General features: G+C 44.5%; 1 protein-coding gene across 1 annotated transcript in view; it reads right to left on the reverse strand.

The window, feature by feature from the left end:
* The window catches only part of Ttc29 (tetratricopeptide repeat domain 29), a 200,009-nt gene that overhangs the window by 84,102 nt on the left and 96,870 nt on the right, over nucleotides 1-19,037 (reverse strand). The gene's annotated exons all lie outside the window — the stretch shown is intronic.

Consider the following 19,037-nt stretch of genomic DNA (forward strand, 5'->3'; position numbering starts at 1 on the left):
GTGAATAAATAATTGAATGGTTTACAGCATTATTTTAAAATATGGAGACTATTACCTAAGGTAATATAAGGCAGATTAGAATGTTCTACCATAGTAGTTCAAATATCATGGTTCTTTCTATAAATAGCTCTTTGAAGAGAATGAATTTAGGCAATGGGCCTTCTCTAAATCTGTCATAGGAGAGGCCTGCCTTGCAGTGTTATGTGTATATAGCGCAGACTAAAAATATTTCTTACAAATGTACTTCATTACCAGCAATCTCCCTGGTAATCAGAAGATTGCAGCTGCCGCAGCCAAACATATGATCTTAATTTAATTTAGCATTGACATCATCGGTGTGCTGTCATTTTCCTCTTTTTAATTCCCTGCTCCATTCATTCCCTGGTCAGAGGAGGAAAACACAGAAACCACCATCCTCTCTTTCCTCTTCCTTAATTGTTGTGTGACCCAACCTATTACACACATGAGGACGCAGGAAATCTCCAAAGACCTCTGTGAAAATCCTTTGTGCACATTTTCTAGGAAAGCATCAGAGGACGTCGCTTTATGGCATTTGAGAGGGTGGGGGCGGGGGCGGGGCACACATCTGCCTGGTGTGCTCTGCCTCAGATGCTGGCACGAAGGGTTATGTACTAGGAGAGGCCACGTTTGTCTCCGTACCGCCCTCTCCTGTGGCCCCTCCCCCATTCGCTTTCTGTTTCCTTCCCTATCTGCTTCCATGTCACATTCATCTTTATTTCTTCAAAGTTAACATTGGGGAAATAATTCCATGAGGCCATCGTGATCCCTCGTTAGAAGCAGCTCTCCTGTGGTTTATAAGACACTGCTCATGTTAAGACCTGTCCATGGCTCTGCATCAACCCTGAAGTCCACAAAGTTCTAAACTTTGAAAATGCTTTCAACAGTTTTGATTGACAAGTGATGACTGCATTTATTGATAAGCTATAGTGTGATGCTTTGTCCTGTGCGTAATTGGGGAGCTCACTCGCCAACTTCCCAACTTGTTATTGTTTTATGATAATAGTGTTCAAAAAACAAACAAAAAGAATGTACATAATATATTTTGATCTTTTATTTTCATCTTTGTGTGTGTGTTCCTGTGTGTGAATTGGGTACACACATGCCACGGCACATGTGTGGAGGCCAGAGGACAGCCACAGGTTCCAGACTTCACCTCCTCCTCATTTGGAAGAGGCCTCTTGTTCTCACTGTGTAACATTAAGCTGGCCCATTAAAGGTAATGGAATTTTCTCAAGTCCAGCCCTGAGAAAATTCCTCCCAGAGTCCTGGGAAAGATGCTAAGCCTGGCATGGGTTATCTGAGGGAAAGGAATCTACATACACCATGCTTTTTTGTCCGTTGATTTTATTACTCTATGACAAAATTCTGTCTGTACAGCTTCAGCTCCGTCCTCACATTCAGCTCCTCTCTGTGCCTACTTTTCCTGTCTTCATAGTTTTAGTAAGCTCCTATGTTTTTGACCTCATCTTCGTCCTCTGTTCCTTTATCCTCCATCTATCCTTCCTGGCTCCTCACCCCTGGCCCTGATAAACTCTACAAGAGATCGGCCTTACCCTCTACAGAACCTCTGTCTTCCTCTGGCCATGTGGTTCTGTGTCTGCCTCTGGAATTCCACTCCAGTCCTTACTGCACCTGGTTATACAAAAAGTCCTATTGTCCTCAATCAGTCTCTCTGTCAGGCCCCTAGGCCTGAGGGAAGGGGATGGTCTGAGCACAAGAAATAAAACTATGCATCTACAGCCTGCTTGTCTCCTAGACTCAGCAGGGGAGTTAGTTATCTAGAGGTTCAGCAGGTCTGAGGAGCTAAACTGTTTGCCAAATGGTCTATAGTATATGGGCACACAAGAATTTCATAGCAAGGTGCAGCTGAATATTAAGGCTGTATAACACCAAATATTCTGTGATAAATGGCTTCCCATTTGGTGGAACCTTGGTCGGTCAAAGTATAGCTTTAATACACAGCTGAATCTCTATAATATATTCATGCAGCCTGCAAGAGCCCATGTGCTTCATTGGAGTTCTCTGCCTCCTGTCTTGCTTCAGGAATACTGCACTTACACACACACACCACATCTGGCTTGGCGTGGTGAATACTGCACTTACACACTACCACATCTGGCTTGGTGTGGTGAATACTGCACTTACACGCCACCACATCTGGCTTGGTGTGGTGAACACTGCACTTACACACCACCACATCTGACTTGGTGTGGTAAATACTGCATTACACACACACACTACCACATCTGGCTTGGTGTGGTGAATACTGCATTACACACACACACACCACATCTGGCTTGGTGTGGTAAATACTGTGATAGATCCACAACACGCCCCCACGGTTGGACACGTCCGGCGGACCTAGACACTTCAGCCTAGCCAGTTCTGTCAAAATAGCCATTTCCAGGCCAAGGCATCTCGAGTGACCAGGACCCCGTGGCTTCGCATGGTTGCATAAGAGTGCACAACGAAACCATGTGATCTACGTGCATCGTGGAGTAGCCACATCGACCTGTGTACGCATGCGCCACCCAGCCTTTATAAGCCGGCACCGTATTCCCGGCTTCCTTCTTCTTCTCCATACATGTGTCTCTTCCGCAGGCCTGAGCACTTGTCTGTCCTTTTATCTTAATAAAACTCCCGTTAGTGGATTCTGTCATGTTTCATGACATTTCCTCGCAGGGTAAGAGCACCGCAAAATAACTAACATACTGCACTTACACACACACACACACACACACACACACACACACACACACACACACACCATGTCTGGCTTTGAGTGGTGTGGGTGCGAGGATCTAAACCCAGGTCCTCACACTTGCACAGCAAGCCGTCCGCCTCCTGAGCCGCATCTCTGGCCCTCCCTTGGCAATTTTGGAATATATAGCACATGATCAGTAGCCTTGATTCTCATTTTTCGGCCTCTCAATGAAGCTCCGCAGAAACCTTAGGACATTCTTTTTGTCCCATTCTCACAGCTGACAGTTCATTGCTTTGACCTGAGGTGACTTCACAGAGCCTACTCTGAGGCATGAGATAGAACCTTTGAGTTTTTTTTAAATTTGTAAAAAACCTTGTTGGACTGATACACAAAGACATGTAGGAAGAGACTCTAAGGAGCTTTATTTTGGTCCACATATTTCTAGATGACATTCTAGAATCTCAAATTAAAGGCTGACTATTGTGCGCCCAAAATAGTTCATTTGCTTTTTTTTTTTTTTTAAAATAAAAACTGTCACTGTTGATATGGATTCACAACAAGCCCCCACGGTTGGGCATGGTCACATATGCCCGGCGGGACCTAGCCACTTCTGCCTAGACATTTCTGGGTCAAAACGTCTCGCATGACCAGGACCCTGTGGTTTTGCGTGGTTGCGTAAAGCACGCAGCGCAACCATGTGATCTACGTGCATGTGTGGAATAGCCACATGGGCCTGTGTGCGCAGGCGCAGCCCAGCCTTTATAAGTCGGTGCCATGATTCCCGGCCCCACTGCACTCACATGTCTTTCCACAGGCCTGTGCACATCTGTCTCTCTCCCTTATCTTAATAAAACTCTTGTTAGTGGATTCTGTCCTGTTTCATGACGTTTCCTCACTGGGTAAGAGCGCCGCAAATAAACCAACAACTGTGACCCCAGAACTATTTTAAAGCTTAGGAATCTTACAATGGTGACTTGTTTGCAACACTGAGAGCTTTTATATATTGCCCACTAGTCCAGACTTTGGACTGATGCAACTGGATTCTCGAGGGCATAAGCTGGGCTTACACAGTGAAGATCTCTCGTGTTCTTAGTTTGTTACATGTGGCTTCTTCATGGTGGTGGATATGGTCTCCTGGGCGAACACTAACTCAAGCGTTCCCTCTTCTTTTTGCTCATCCCTCTGCCCCTTCTGTGAGAAGGGATCTCACTCTGTTTGCTAAGCTGGCCTCATACTCTGGGTTCAAGCAATCCTGCCTTAGCCTCTTGAACTGCTGGAACTAGAGGCATGTGCCCAGCCTCAAACTCAGAAGAAGATTGAGAAGTAGGCCTTAGTTCCTCCATGACTGTTCCATATCCCAGCACACAGGCAGGAGAGCTCTGTATTTAATTTCCTCACTAAAGAGGAAAGTTAAAAGCTGTCACTCAGTTCTTGTGACTCCATACATCATATCATGTAGTCTGCACACTATACAACAAGTAGTCTTACTCTGCTTACCAGCCTCTGGGAGCAACCTGGCAGGAGTTCCCTCCCCAAAAGGAAGACAACCAACTTTATCTATGGCTTGAGAGAATTTGGTATTTGTTTTAACAGTTACCCCAGAACCATGAGCCACATAGGCAGCTGTAAAGCCATGGTTCATCTTCTGTCAAGCAGGGAATCATTGAAGGACACAAGAGCCACACTGCGTATCTTGTGGAGGATCTGGTCTATGATGGGTTTCTCTGTCCCAGGAACATAAGCTCAGGAGAAGAGCCATGCATATGGGGGAAATCTAAGAAGAATGCAGAACAGAGGGAGTCAGAAGTTCTTATTAAAGTAAAAAGAAAAAGCCAGGACTTGAAGTAGAAAATAACATGGAATTATGAATTCTATGGAAAATAGAAGTGTTTATATTCATTGTGACAAACTACTGTGATAATTAATTTTGTCACCTTAATCCCATTAAGGGGCATCTAAGAGATTAGTAAGTCTAGACCCAGGTGTGTGTGAGAGCATAGGCCTGGGTGTGTGTGAGAGCATAGCCCGGGTGTGTGTATGTGAGAGTGTAGCCTGGGTGTGTGTGAGAGCATAGGTCTGTGTGTGTGTGTGTGTGTGTGTGTGTGTGTGTGTGTGTGTGTGTGAGTGTAGCCTGCCTGTGTGTGAGAGGGCATCTCTAGAGAGGATGGACTAGCAGGGCCTGACCAACCTTGAACAAGAGTAGCTTCATCCCACAGACTAAGTAAGGCCTGTAATGGAATAAACAAGGAGAAAGAGAAAGCCCTTTAGTGAAGGCATTCCTTCTTCTTTCCTGGCCTCCATGATGTGGATTTCTCTGCTCTGTCTTGCCTCTAAAAACATGGCCCCAAACATACTTCCTCGTTTAGCCTATGGTAGGTATTCTGCCACGCTTGCGAAAGTCTAAAACCAGAGTGGGACTGTTTTTACAAGACACAGCAGGAAGAAGATGCATGGGTTCTAGCAGCATCTGTGGAAATCTGAATAGACTCGTGTTGTGACTATGGTGGGCACGTATCTATAGCCTGGATGGTTACAATCTACCAGCACAGGTCAGAGAAGTGGGAACAGGGAGTCCCTAGGTGTGCTGTGCCCTCGGGGATGAAGAAGTCTTCTTGCCTTCCAGATATACAGTCAGTGAAGCTCATGAGGTTGAAGAAAGAGAAATGCTTATCTGCTATGCTGCTGTGTCAACTCCACGTCACCAAAGTGGGAAGAGTCAGCTTATGTATCTGGCAGTGTGGAAGAGTTGTAGAAAAGAGGCGAGTGGGTCACAGCAGATGGGACACTGGGAAAGGTGACACTTTGCTAACTTAACTCCCTCTTGTTACCACTTTTTTCATATTGTCCAAACTTTTAGAACTAGTGACTGGTGGTACCATGCAAAGAGTTCTTCCAGAACATTCCATTCCCAATGGTGACTAGTTATAAAATCACATCGTAAAGACCATTTCATTGACCTTATACATTGTGCAGTGTGATGAATCTATGTAAGGGAATAAAGACACAGCCCAACGACTCTGTGTCATTAGAGAAATTTGAGAACCTTCCAGAAGTTAGAGTTTTCTCTAGGTGCTGAAACCTATTCTAAAACTGTCCCTGGCCCTGTACAGCCAACCCTGTGTTTGGAGGAATGGAAGATAATTTGTAATGAAATCAATGATGAAGCAATTTTAGGTATTTTTGAGAATTCTGGAGAAAATACAACAAGAATTTGAAGATTCATTAAGAAACTCATATGAAGAGGACATCAATCTACATTTGAAAAGAAGGACAGGGGTGGGTCCAGGACAGCCTGAACAGCTGTCCTGAAATGAGAATGAATGGAACCACTGAAGAAAGAAAGGTTTTGCCAGGGAATGAAGACACAGCAGTATCCAACAGGAACATCTGCTTAAAGCTTATCTAGTAATGGAGAGCAAGTAATTCCAGTGTTAGTTGATAAGTGAAAACTCAAATCACAACTTATCAGTTCGATTATGATTTATTTGTTGTTGGAGAAGCCAGGCTGGTCACTCATTACAGCTTTTTATCCTATTCCAAGAAACTAGTGCTAAAACAGCACTTTCTGAGTAACCGCAGTGTCTGTCTCTCTCATCTCAGGGCAGCTTGATGAGCTTGGCCAAGGTCCCCCACGTTCATGACCAAGCCAGAGCCCCTGTGTTCCCTGTGGCTTGAAACTGGGTGCACTTGTTCCTGTGTCTAGGGAAAGGACACAAGACATGTTTCTTTTCTCTCCTCACGTATCACTGAGCATGGACAGCTCAAATCAGTGCTACCAGGTCACCCAGGAAATGACCTGAGATTTAAATAAGCCCCTGGTCCTGCTGGTAACCCTCACCACCATTGTTTCTATGGGGAAACAACCCAAAGCAGCCGTCATTAAAAAAAATCAGGTCTAGGATGCAGCTCACTTGAAATGGGAAGCCTATGCAAAAATGTCAATTCATGCTAATTGTTATTTTTATGCATGTGTGTATGTTGTATATGTATATGACAGTTTATGCATGTGGAGACCAGAGGACCACCCCAGGAATGCCATCCACCTCATCGGAGACAAGATCTCTCATTGACCTGGAGCTCACCAATTATGAAAACAAGTGGCCAGTGACAGTGAGCTCCTCCCTTACCTGCCTCCAGGGTTGGAGCTACAGGCGCATGGCCAGTAGTAATTTGGCACGGGTTCTGGGACTTGAACTCAGGTCCACATATTTTTAAGAAAAGAACTTTACTGAGAAAGCCACCCCAGTCCCCCAATTCTTTTCAAAATTCACATTTAGTGGCATTTAAAAATTATTTTCCTTTCACCGTTCGCCGCCCTCCCCCACCCGCTCTTTCTTCCTTAGCTGGTTCGGCATCGGCATCGCAGGCAGAATCCTCCTCCTCAGGAGGCATAGACCAGGCCATGGACAGACTCACTAGCACTAATAAGGCTATGGAGGGCGCTCGTGCAGGCATTAATCAAATCTCCCTCTGAGTGTTCAGCTTTCCTCCAAATACCACAGGTGATGGCAGGCTCTCTAACAGACTGAGTGTCATGTGTCAAGTCCTTCATTTCCCTGAACCTAGGGTGTAGATGGAAACGAAAAAAGCTTACCTTGAAGGAGGGATGGAAGGTTCTATGTGGTACTTTCCCTTCATGCTTGTCTAACCTAGCCTTTCTCAGATGGAGGGACATCTGTCAACATCTGAGAACACTTCCGGTTGTTATAGTCAGGGGAGGGTTGCTAGTTCCGAGTTACACCATACACCCCATAACAAAGAATTATCTGGCCTAAAATGTCAGTAGAGCCACTGTTGAGAAATCCTGACCCGGCTCCCTTAAATAACTTTCCTGACTGGAAACTATTCCCTTGGGAAGCTAGCCACATGCTCACCAGGAAGCTCCATAAACAAGCTGTAAGTTGAGTTGAGGTAAGATCTGCAGCTCCCACCTGCCAGCCAAGAGTGTGTCTTATGGGGCAACAAGGTGAATTTGTCCATCTCAGTGTAACAGCTTCTAATCACGAGGCATGGCTCTTTTCCCCATCCAGTTCCTCTGCAGATACATAGTCATCAAGGACATTTGGAGACAGGAAAGAACAAAACTGCCACCGTTTAGTCACATTTAAATGCTTCCGCCTGTTTTTCCCCCACAAATCTCAGAGAACTAGAAGAGTCAGAATAAGCCTACTTAGATCAAACATCATCCTTAAAGCCATAAAGGACAGCCAGCAGATTGTCTGCAAACAAGACATTATGAGTCCCCTGCCCAGGGCACAGTTTTCAACTTCTTTCCCCATTGATCACTATAAAAAGGCAGCACACCTAGAACTTTGTTATACATGCCCCAGAGAAGCCCTGGATTGTGCCATTTCATAACAAAAGTTTGGCTCTAATCTCAGTTCACTGCTTTGCTTTGAAGAAAAAAAACAATACAGATTTTTACTGGCACAATAATAAACCCAGGAAAGGTAAAAAGTCAGGTTTGCCATCGTGAGCTTGCAATCATTGTCAAATCTTATTGGAAATACATTTCTTCTGATTTCTGGCTCGTAAGCCCCCTTAGCCATTTCACAGTTGGTGAGCAGGGAGGATGCTTCTGCGTCATTTGCAGTGTCTGAACCCGAAGCAGACGATCAGCTGCAACATTAGTCAAAGAAGTCAGTGTCTAATGACTTCTGACAGGCCCTGCAGTGAGAGGCTGGGGCCAGCCAGGGCGTCACCAGCAGCATCCAGGGGCATCTTCCTGGAGATGAAGAGGGGCATTGTAGGAAATGCTGAGGATGGGGCAGGGTTCCCATACACTTTCTAGAAAGGCACAGCTTCTGACACGCAATAAACACAGTGACACTTTCTTACAGCTACGCTATTGTGAGCGAGCCATCCGAGTGTGTGACTTTGTAACCTTTGCAAAAGTAGCTTCACTCTTTTTTTTTTGTTTGTTTGTTTTTAACACTCTTCTTTTTTTATAGTGCATTGTGTATACTGAAACTCTCTCCTTCAGTGGGAGGCAGTCGACTTTCCTGCTTCTAACACTGATCATTTGGAGGGTGTATCCTTTGTCCTTGGAACCCATTACTCATCATTGAACCCATCTGCCACCGTTGATGGCTTGTACTGTCTAGCACACAACCCAGAGACTGTGTGATGTGGGGCAGAAAGGACTGAGTGTGAGAAACATTATCTCTGATTTCTCCTGTCTGCCTAGCTCTCTGTGTGATCTTAGACAAGTAACTTCAGTCTTGCAGATTTCACGTCCCAATTCTGGAATATGAAGGCGTTGGAACAAATGGCCTAGAATTCTCCCTTCCAAAAGTATGATTTGGAGTTTCAGACTCCAGGATGATGTGTTTAGTCATTTAAGACATGTTCTACTTCTTTTCAATAATCTAGTTTAAGAATTCCTAACCAGGGAGCAAAATGGCTCAGAAGTTAAAAGTGGGTGCAGCTCTTCAGAGGACCCAAGTTTGGTTCCCAGAACCCACACTAGGTGTCCTGTAACTCCAGTTCTAGGGAATCCAGCATCATCTTCTGGTCTCTACAGGTTCACACACACACACACACACACACACACACACCACACACCACAATTAGAAATAAAACAGTCCCCGGTCAGGGACTGCAAAGATGGCTCAGTCCTTAGGAACTTAGGAACACATTGTTCTTGTGCAATCATGAGGACTGGAATTGAGATTTCAGAACTTGTGTGACAATTTGGGCGCCCTGAAAAGACCTGCAACTCTAGATCCAAAGGATCTAATGTCCTCTTCTGGCTTTCAGGTGGGCAAAGGCACACACACACACACACACACACACACACACACACACACACACGTGTGCAGACAATCACATAGACATGTATACACATAAATAAATGAAATAAATCTTTCAAAATATCCCTGATGGAATTATTTTCTTTTTTAAAAATTTAAAGAAAAAAAATAGTGAATCACTTCTATTCTGTTGAAATCTTCATACTTTCTTCTTATTTGTGGATTCTTGAAAACTTGAAGTGTTTTTAAACAGGCACTACGTTAGAATAGCAGTAAGCCAGACGTGAGTTTCTAATGGTAGCCGGCTGGTCTGAAGAGGTAGCTCGTGCGTGCTCACTCTTCTTCAGAAATAGCAAGCATTTGCTTTACACCTTGATGAAAGTTTGAAGTCACTCATACTTTATCCAGAAGCGCTGGATAATCCCACAAGTGCTGTAACTTGACACTATACCCTCAACAGCCTTATAAGGATAGAAATACACCCCAGAAAATCTTCCATGTGTTACCTAAAGCTCCCCCTCTGCAGATGATGCTCAGCCTCAAGACAGAGATGAAACTCCACAGACAAGTAAAAAACAAAGCTTTTCTCAGCCCTGAACTGGAGCATATTGCTCCAAATTGTTACGTCCAAAGTTGCTCATTACATCATTTGTACTATGATGGTATTAACACTACATATGAACATTTTTACTGTGGTTCTCAGTTGTTATTTTATCACAGGTCAGAAGGCACAGGGACATCTATCAGGTGCAGCCCAATCATAGCGTGAGTTATGTTTGCAGTTTCTCAGAAGAAAGTATCTCCCTGCCCTTGACATCCCGCAGAGGAAACCCATTGGAGGCTTTGTTTTATATTTTGTTCAGAGGCCCTCGACCAAAGGGTAGTCAATTTACGGGCAACTGGCTATCGGTAACCTGATGTCAAACTTTCGGCTTGGTGGAAGATTAGAACGATAACTTAGTTCAATCACATCCTCGTAGGACATTCAGACTGTTGAGCTGTGAGGCATGGCAGAGGGAGGGGTGTTCAAGGCAAACACATTGAGAGGACAGACTGGCTGCAACCGCTGAAGGGCAATATGAAAACTCAACTCTCCTTTTCCAAGAATCCCCCGATCTCATTGTAACCCACTGCTGACACCTCTTGGGATTCGTAGGAGTGTGGTCTATGCAGAATCACAGGCATTTTACAATCACCTCCTCCTACTTGATATAATGAATGGATTTCTTTCTTGAAATAAAACTGAGAAAAACTTGAAGGCAAAATAAGCATCTAGAGCTAAAGTGACAGGCTAATAATTTTAGCATTTCCCCCTTTTTGTTTGTCAGTGAAAAACACTATGAGAAGATCCCAGCCCCAGTGAGAGGCACAGAGTGGAAGAAACAGGCAATTTCATAATCAGAATGAGACAAGAATGCAAAAGGTTGAGGGGTTCTGTCCCAGGTATTGCTCTAACCAAGAAACCCCAAATTCCACTAGGAAGAAGAGTGAGTATGACAGATGATGGCCCTGTATCTGTGATGACATCAGAGCTAATACCAGCTCTTTTATTTACGAATGCTGGAGATGGTTGTGACAAGCTGAATCATAGTTAGTGCCAGTCAGATCTAATCAGATTAGATGCACATTGCCACTCACTTCGCTCACGCAGGAATGACAGCATTTACAAGTCGCTGGGATATGCTGGGCCATGGGCCCTTTACTCCGCCATGCAGACATCTGGTTCTCAATCTTGATCCCGATTTCCTTGGCCTCTGGACTCGAGAACCTTCGAGGTCTCAAGCCTGAGCTGTTGTTTCCAGCTTTTCTCTTGATTTTCCAGAGCTTTCTGACAGGGAACTGCAAGTCTCTGTCCTACCTGAGTTCTCTTCACACTGTCCCGTGCATCTAATTATAATCATTGAGTCGAGTCACATGGACAAAAACTCTTTCTGCCTCGTTCTCTATTGCACTCTAAATTCCTAGTCATGTTAGCATTGAATGTTGTTGAGTAGATATGGTAGAACCGGAGCCAAGTATCAAGAGTGAAGTACCTACTGAGACACTAATGTGGTTGTGATACGATGTGGTATGTATTGCCTTAGGTCCCCGGCAATAAAGAATAAGCATGATACTTCATACTCAGGGCCAATGGAAAGTGTGTGAACATTTTCAATTTGTAACCAGCCTGGAGAGCTGGAGCATCAGCAAGTGAATTTAAAAGGATACAAATGAATTTCCAAAAGACGTGAGACCTCCCCATCTAAATGTATGATTGCTTTGTCCAGACATCTTCTCAGACAAACAGATGTTTCCCATCAGGCCCCAGGATACTAAGGCCAGAGAAGAGCTGGAGCTCTTCAAGAACAGTGGGGACAATCTGGCCTTATCTGTGGAATTAATAACAGGCCTCTCCTCCTTCATTTTGCCGATGAATAATGAAGACAAACGCAGAACTCTCTTCATAGGTAACAGAACAAGTCTGAGGTGTATGCCGCAGAGAACCCGTGCCAAGCGAGCAGTCCCGTGTCCCCCACCTCTCCCTGGCAGCTCACTCCTCCCGCTGGATGCCTTCAATGGAACCACATCGGGCTCACAGGGAAGGTTCTGAATGTTCTACATTTGTCAGAAGGCTTTAACAAGCACTGATACTGCAAAGGTTTCCATATTCTTGCATGAACCTATTACCAGGAGATTTCTCTCTCTCCTCTGGCGGGAAGCCATCATCTATCCACAATCCCTCGCACTGGATTTCCCTCCCATGGAAGGCAGAATTCAATAAAAATTCATTCTCATTTCCCATTCTAAGAAATCCGCAGGAATCTTGTGAAGCATTTTAGTGTGTGCTCTGTGGACAGTGCAATGTCCCTCCCACCACAAGCCATTATTCTGGTAAACTCAGTACATACTAGTTTATGTTTGCAATGTCATGCTTCCCTGTCGGAATGTAAGAACCCAGTCCTTTCAAATAAGGCATGGTAGAAAAGGCTTCAGCTGACTGCTTCAAGGAGGCTTCATCTATGACCCTTCCTCAGTGGCAGGAAAGACAAGGAAGCAATTTATGAACCATTTCCATTCTGACGGGAAATGTGATGCCACCAAGAGCTTTTATCGAGTAGGTTATAACAACTAGTGATAAGTGTAAATAATAAATGGTTGGACTCCTAGGGGACATGGTGGCAACAGGAAACCATTTTGGGTACTGCTGATGGGGTGCTAGTAGTCTTGGAATTCCCTGGCTCCTCAGTAGAGTTTGGCCTGACAATAAACAACAGTTTAGTACTTTATCTGATCTTAGCCAGGAGGGGAGTGGCGCAGCAAGGTTTTGCAGATGTTCACATTCAATAATCTATCCATAATTGATGAAACAGGGAGGTCAGATGTAATGGCTGCTCCTATCCCGTCGGCAAATAAATGGGTATTGACAAAACAAGCCAGCGTGGCACAGAGCGCGAGCGATGACAGGCGGGAGATGGCATGGGGGCAGAGGCAGGGGAAGCACAGGAGGAATGTCTCTGCAAGCGCGTGGTGGAAGGGACTGCTCCAACACACAAGCAGATGCAGGAGGCTGATCCAGGGCCGCGGGAGAGGCTGTTGGAGTACAAAGAAAGAAAGATGAAGGCCAGCAGAGACGGAGACAAGGAGGAGGGGCCTGAGAAAAGGCCGGGCTGGGTGAGTGCAGAGGCATGAGTAGTTCGGAATGCCTTGGGATGCTTGCACTGAGATCCAGATGTCTGAGTCGCCATTATTGCACAGCTATGTGTCTCCTCTCATCTGCCTGACTGTCACATTGAGCAGGTTAGGTGAATCCAAGTCAGCGCGAAGGATGCATGGGACATTTGGGGACCCAAACCCTCCTGCTGCTAAGGGGCATTCATGGATAGATTCCATTTATACTGTGCCCCTCCACTATGTCTTTAAAAATCTATGAAAATCACTTTTGCTATTTTAGGAATATTTTCAGATAAGCTCAAGGTACCAAACCACAAAGTTAGAAAATTTGCTAGAAACTGGAAGGAACCTGAAATACACACTGCTTAAAATCAAATTTACTGCAGAGGAGTGAGTGTGAGGCCAGGATTTTTAAAATAATAAAAGCCAAACACTGTATTTTATTCACCTCAACTTATGCAAAGAGAATAATAAAGCCTTAATCGAGTGTACTTTTATTGACTGAATAAAATTCAAGATATTTAAACATAAACAAGCAGCCGCACTCCTAGACTTCTATTCCAAAGCAAAAGAATAAGTTCTCACAGAGTTTATTGTGTAATATTATAAAATGAAGAATGGTGGAACAAAACGATGGTTATTATTGCTATAGTTGGTCATAAAGATGCATCGGACACAGAAGTTTTAAATATTAATATTCCCACAAATTACTTAAATCAATTTAGCACTCTTTAGTGGTTTGTTTAGAAATGCAATTTATTTTATTCTTTGCAACCAATGCCTTTGATCAATTTTGGAATAGCATTCAAGCTGAAAACATAGTGGGAAGCAAGTAGCTCACTAGCATCCTAGCTCTGGGTTTTACAGCCTACACTAAGAATTGCTGTTGTAGCTGGCATTTCCAAGTTGCTTCTCAATACAAAAGCATTGATTGAGAAGCAGCCAGCTCAGAGGGATCCTGTGGTCTGTCCTGGAGTACTTGTTGGTAGCCTTTCCTCCACCCTCCCCGGCCAAACCCCCATTTCACACCTTCCAACTTTCTTATAGAAGCTTGGCATTCCACAGCTTGCCACAGATCATATTCTGAACTTTAACCTTTGTTCACATGACTGGTCCTTGGCTCAGCCCTGCCTTCCTGAGAGATATATGCCTGTGTGAAGGAGTCTTACCTTGAGCCTCATGGCCCATGCGACTTGGTGGCTGCCACTGGCTCATGACAGTTGTTACCATTGACTAAAGCCTACATTTACAGTGTTCTTATGTTCATTGTGTGTTTGATCTTCACAAAGCCTTGAAATAAATATTAATATGCCCAATGTGTAATCAGGAGCAACAAAGTAGAGTGTCTCATTGTGAGATGTACAGTGAGCAGGGAGGGGAGGGGTTTGAGCTGGCTGTCCTGAAGGTCCGAGTCAGTGGTTCTAGGCTCGGCACTCTGCCTGCTGCTGGGCTGTCCTGAACAGGCCTGTGCTGACTCCACTGTCACTTAACTGCCATCTGGGGCTTCAGTTGCCTAGCACCCCTCTCCCATTGTGACAGCCATGACAGCCCCGAATCTCCTGATGCTCTAAATGTTAGCTCCCTGCTTTCTGGCCACTGTTTGGCCTGCCAGCTGCTGCCATTTCATCAGCACTGTTACTTGTAACCACTAAGACTGGCCAACCCCGAGAACTTTTATGTCATTCATTTGCTTGTAGCCAACATCTTTTACTTTCATTAATTACTATTATTAGATTATGTCTATTTTTTTTTAAGACTGGTTATCATGTATCTCAGGCTTGAATTGAACTCTCTATGTAGCTGAGGGTAATCTTGAAGTTGTGATTATCCTGCCTCCACCTCCTGAATGTGTACACCACCACACAGGTTGCTGGGGGTTGAACCTAGCGCATTATACATTTTAGGCAAGATCTCTACCAACTGAACTGCACTGCCAGCCCCATTATATATATTTATTTATTTATCATGGCCTCCACGGTCCTCTGTGTACCCATTCTTAATCTTTCTAACCACCTCCTACGCTCCTCCTTTGGCTTTGCTGAGACCCCTTTAGCACCAAGCTGCTAGAAGCCCGGCCACCCAGGACTGTAAACTTGCCCCTTCCCTCTGCCTGGGCCACTGCATGGTTGACTCTTAACTGCTCCCAGGCAATGCTCATGTGTCAGCTTCTCCAGGAGGCCTTCTTTCTTCATCCCCTCTCCCAGTATACAAGCACCATTCCTTTGAATGGTGGGCATCTCCCACTCTGTTTTTCTAGGGCTTGTCATCGTCTAATATAATCCACTTGCTTATTCTGCTCAATCTTCATTATCTCTTTCCCATGGAATAGAAGTTCCACGAGGGAAAAGATTTCTTGCCTCTTTTGTTGCTAGTATATCCCAAAAAGTGTGGCCACAGGCATTCAAAACCATGTGCAGGATGAAGAACACAGATATTGTCAAGCCAACACATAAACTATTTCAGTCTCCTGAAAACATCAGGCACAGCATTTCCAGTTCTTCAGTGTGGGGACACTGAGGCACATAGCCATGAAGACACTGGGCCACAGTCACGCAACTGGAAAGTGCTCATGTGGAAGGAGGGATCTTTTAGCTTAGAGTAAAAAAAAGCTGAGGCAGGGTAGGAACTTTACAGGCAAGGGCTTAATTTCAGCTCTAACTGCAGAGAGCTGACACGGATCAAGAGAGAGAGCAGGACTGGAAGGGAGCTCGTCTGGTGAGAGTCTAGCTGTACACGCATGAGAACTGAGTTTGGATCGGCAACTACTCTGTAAAAGCCCCGCACACAGCAGGCACCTGCAGCTCTCCTGTCAGGTCGGGGCAGGACCTCCGGGGCTTGCTACCAGCCAGTCTACCAGCCAGTCTGCCCACACTGGAGAGCTCCGGTTTCAGTGGGGAGCCCGTGTCTCAAAAAATAAGATGGAAAGTGATCGGGGAAGTCACCTGAAGTCAACGTCTGGCCTCCACAGACAAATGCACCTCCCCCACATGCACACACCAAAACATGTACACACACACACACACACACACACACACACATACACACACACACACACAGCGGGGAGAGATATTAGGCTTGTCCATAAACAAAAGTAAAAACAGTGGTAGGCTAGCATCTAGTAATTCCCAATGGTCATTTTTATGACATTTTCCAAGACATTTCTTCCTAATGCAAGATACAGAGTGGTAACCTGTTTGTCCTTGGAGACATTATGATGTCATCCTAGACATTATGGTAGTCTGCGTCTAATAGTGTGAGAAATGGGTAATTCAATGTGTACTTTTTAAAAAGGGAGATACACCTGCCCATCCATTTAATGGATGGCAGGTTGTGGGTTAAGGTCCAAGAATTCATTCATTTCTTGCTCCATGGTGGCCACTCATCAGGGAAGTGATGACCATATTCAGCTCCAGCTCTCTCTCCCACCTCGCTGCCAAGATGGTGCCTGGTGCTGCTACTGTGAGGCTAGGCTCAGGATTCTGGATCTTTCTGATACAATCTGTCTTGTTGTCACCAAGCAGGATTATAACAATGGTGTTATCCAAACAATGCCATCAGGGGACAGAACAGAACTGGGCCAAAGAGCTCCGTGACACACCAGACCCAGAATCCCAGATGGCTGAGTCTCAATTTGAAAGTTTTTCTGATACTTTAAAAACCAATTTTGAAGACAGCAACGACTACAGAGACGGTACAATGCTATTCCCATGTCATCTATTACAGCAAACAATTAAAAAGTAATTTTAGCTTTGAAATCTTGTGACGGATATTAATGTTTATTTACACAATGTTTTTAAAGGAAAACATTGATTTTTAATATCTATGGTATTATAAACATACAAAATGTACATAATAAACACCCGCTCTACTGTAAGCTAATATAAGCTCATAGGGAAAATGAATATGTTTAATTAAATTTGGGAAAAACATATAGTTAAATCATTTGTGGTACAATAATAACGACCAATAAACCATTATCTCCTTACTGTTCCATTGGAATTTCATCAAGGCACTTTATTAATAAATATCATGTTCGTTTTACAAAGCAGGGAGGATCTTTACAAAGCAAAGTCGTCTAGGATCTCAGAAGTCAGCAGAAACAGGAATACCACAGTCCACATGCTGCCCAGCAAGGTCGTTCTTGAGTTGTTGCTTGGTGCTAGGCAGCACTCGGCATCGCACATGCCCAGTGCTTTTCATTGCTACTTCATTTCCTCTTCACTATCACTTCCAGGTGAGCCGGGCAACGGTATGGCATTCCTGCGGTGGGAGAGGAAACTGAGGCACAATGGAGGTTTAGAAGTGGTGGGACCAGCATTCAACGTTCTCTGCCTCCAGGGACCGACCTCGGAACTGAAACCTCCTTCTGTGGTAACAGCCGAGGTGGCAATGTGGAAATTAAGATATACGGGAGGACCTGTTCCTCTCCTCCTATTTCTGTTTACTGAGAATTCCCAACATTGTCTTCTCCGAGAGCGCTTTTCGACCGCAAGTCTCATAGCTGGTGCTTTTTAGTAACGCCATCCCTTATGTAGAACGAGTTGCTTGCATCCAAAGCGAGGAGAGCCAGCTAGGTTGTAGCAATATGCTGAAGACATTACTTTTGAAAAAGACTTGGACTACTTCTCTGTCTTGGATTTGTATTAACTCAAAGGCACACAGAAGCATTAACAGAATACAAAACAAAAACCTGAAGAGAAACCAAGACAGACTGAGCTGAAAGAAGACTCCACTGGAGCTCCATTTCCTCCTTGTGGAGAGGAAGAGGGAGGCGGAGGTGAGAAACAGGAAGTGAGCATGCCTGACTCTTTCTGGAGAGCTTACGAAGTAGGGATCTGTTACTAGCCTGGTATGACGCCCCCTCTGCTTCCTGGGTCCGTTCTCATGCTTCCCTAATCTGTGTATTGATTCTCAGCAGGCCCATCCCGCTGCACAGGGGTTTCTGTTTTAAGTTTCAAGTGTTATTGGATAATAATTCCTTCTGGGCAATAATAACAAGATGTTATTCATAGCAGTAAATCGTTCAGTAAGGAGAACGGATGAGGATTTTATTAAAAATTTATACGGGATCTAGAGAGATGGCTCAGCGGTTAAGAGTACTGGCTACTTTTTCAGGGGACTTGGGTTTGGTTCCCAGCATCCACGTGGTAACTCACAACCATCTGCAACTCCATCCAGTTCAAGGGGCTCTGGTGTCCTTTTCGGTCACCAGGCATGCCCATGGTGCACATACACACATACATGCAGCCTCAAAAATAACACACATAAAATAAAATAAATCTGAACAACCTCTATGTGCAATTTGTGATGAGACTCAACAAACCGTTTAGAGATGATGTTAGCGCCACCTCTGCCAGTGCGCAGGAGCAGCTGGACGCAGGGGCTGCGGGCAGGCGCCTGTGTGCTTGCGGGCCGCGCGTGGGCATGCGCAGGAGTCTGAGCCTTCCTCTCCTTACCCTCTCTCCAGCAGCCCCCTGTCCCCAAACACCCCCACTTCTCTGACGTCCAAGCTCCCACCTGAAATCATCTTCAGACTTAATAATTTTCTTTAATGCTTTGGGCTGAGATGAGCTGTTACAATGCCTAAGAGCTATGCCCAGTGGCTCACTGAAGAATCGAGCTATAGGCAGGCCACATAAACCTATTCAAAGCATCAACTAAGACCGTTGCATTTCAGTGGAATGCAAAGGAATAATAGCTTACTTTTTACATAGCGTTTTGTTTTTAAAATATAAAATCAATATGTTAATTGTGTAAAATGTGGAGAATATGCATCTCATTGTCTTTTCCCTAATAGAAAATTAAAGTCATTTGTTATTTCCATGGATTATCACTGAAAACAACTTGATGGTTCTAGTATTTTCTATATATTTATAGAGTATGTATATACATGCTTGCATATATACATA

The sequence above is a fragment of the Peromyscus leucopus genome, chromosome 5 (genome assembly GCF_004664715.2).
Source record: "Peromyscus leucopus breed LL Stock chromosome 5, UCI_PerLeu_2.1, whole genome shotgun sequence".
Taxonomy (NCBI): Eukaryota; Metazoa; Chordata; class Mammalia; order Rodentia; family Cricetidae; genus Peromyscus; species Peromyscus leucopus.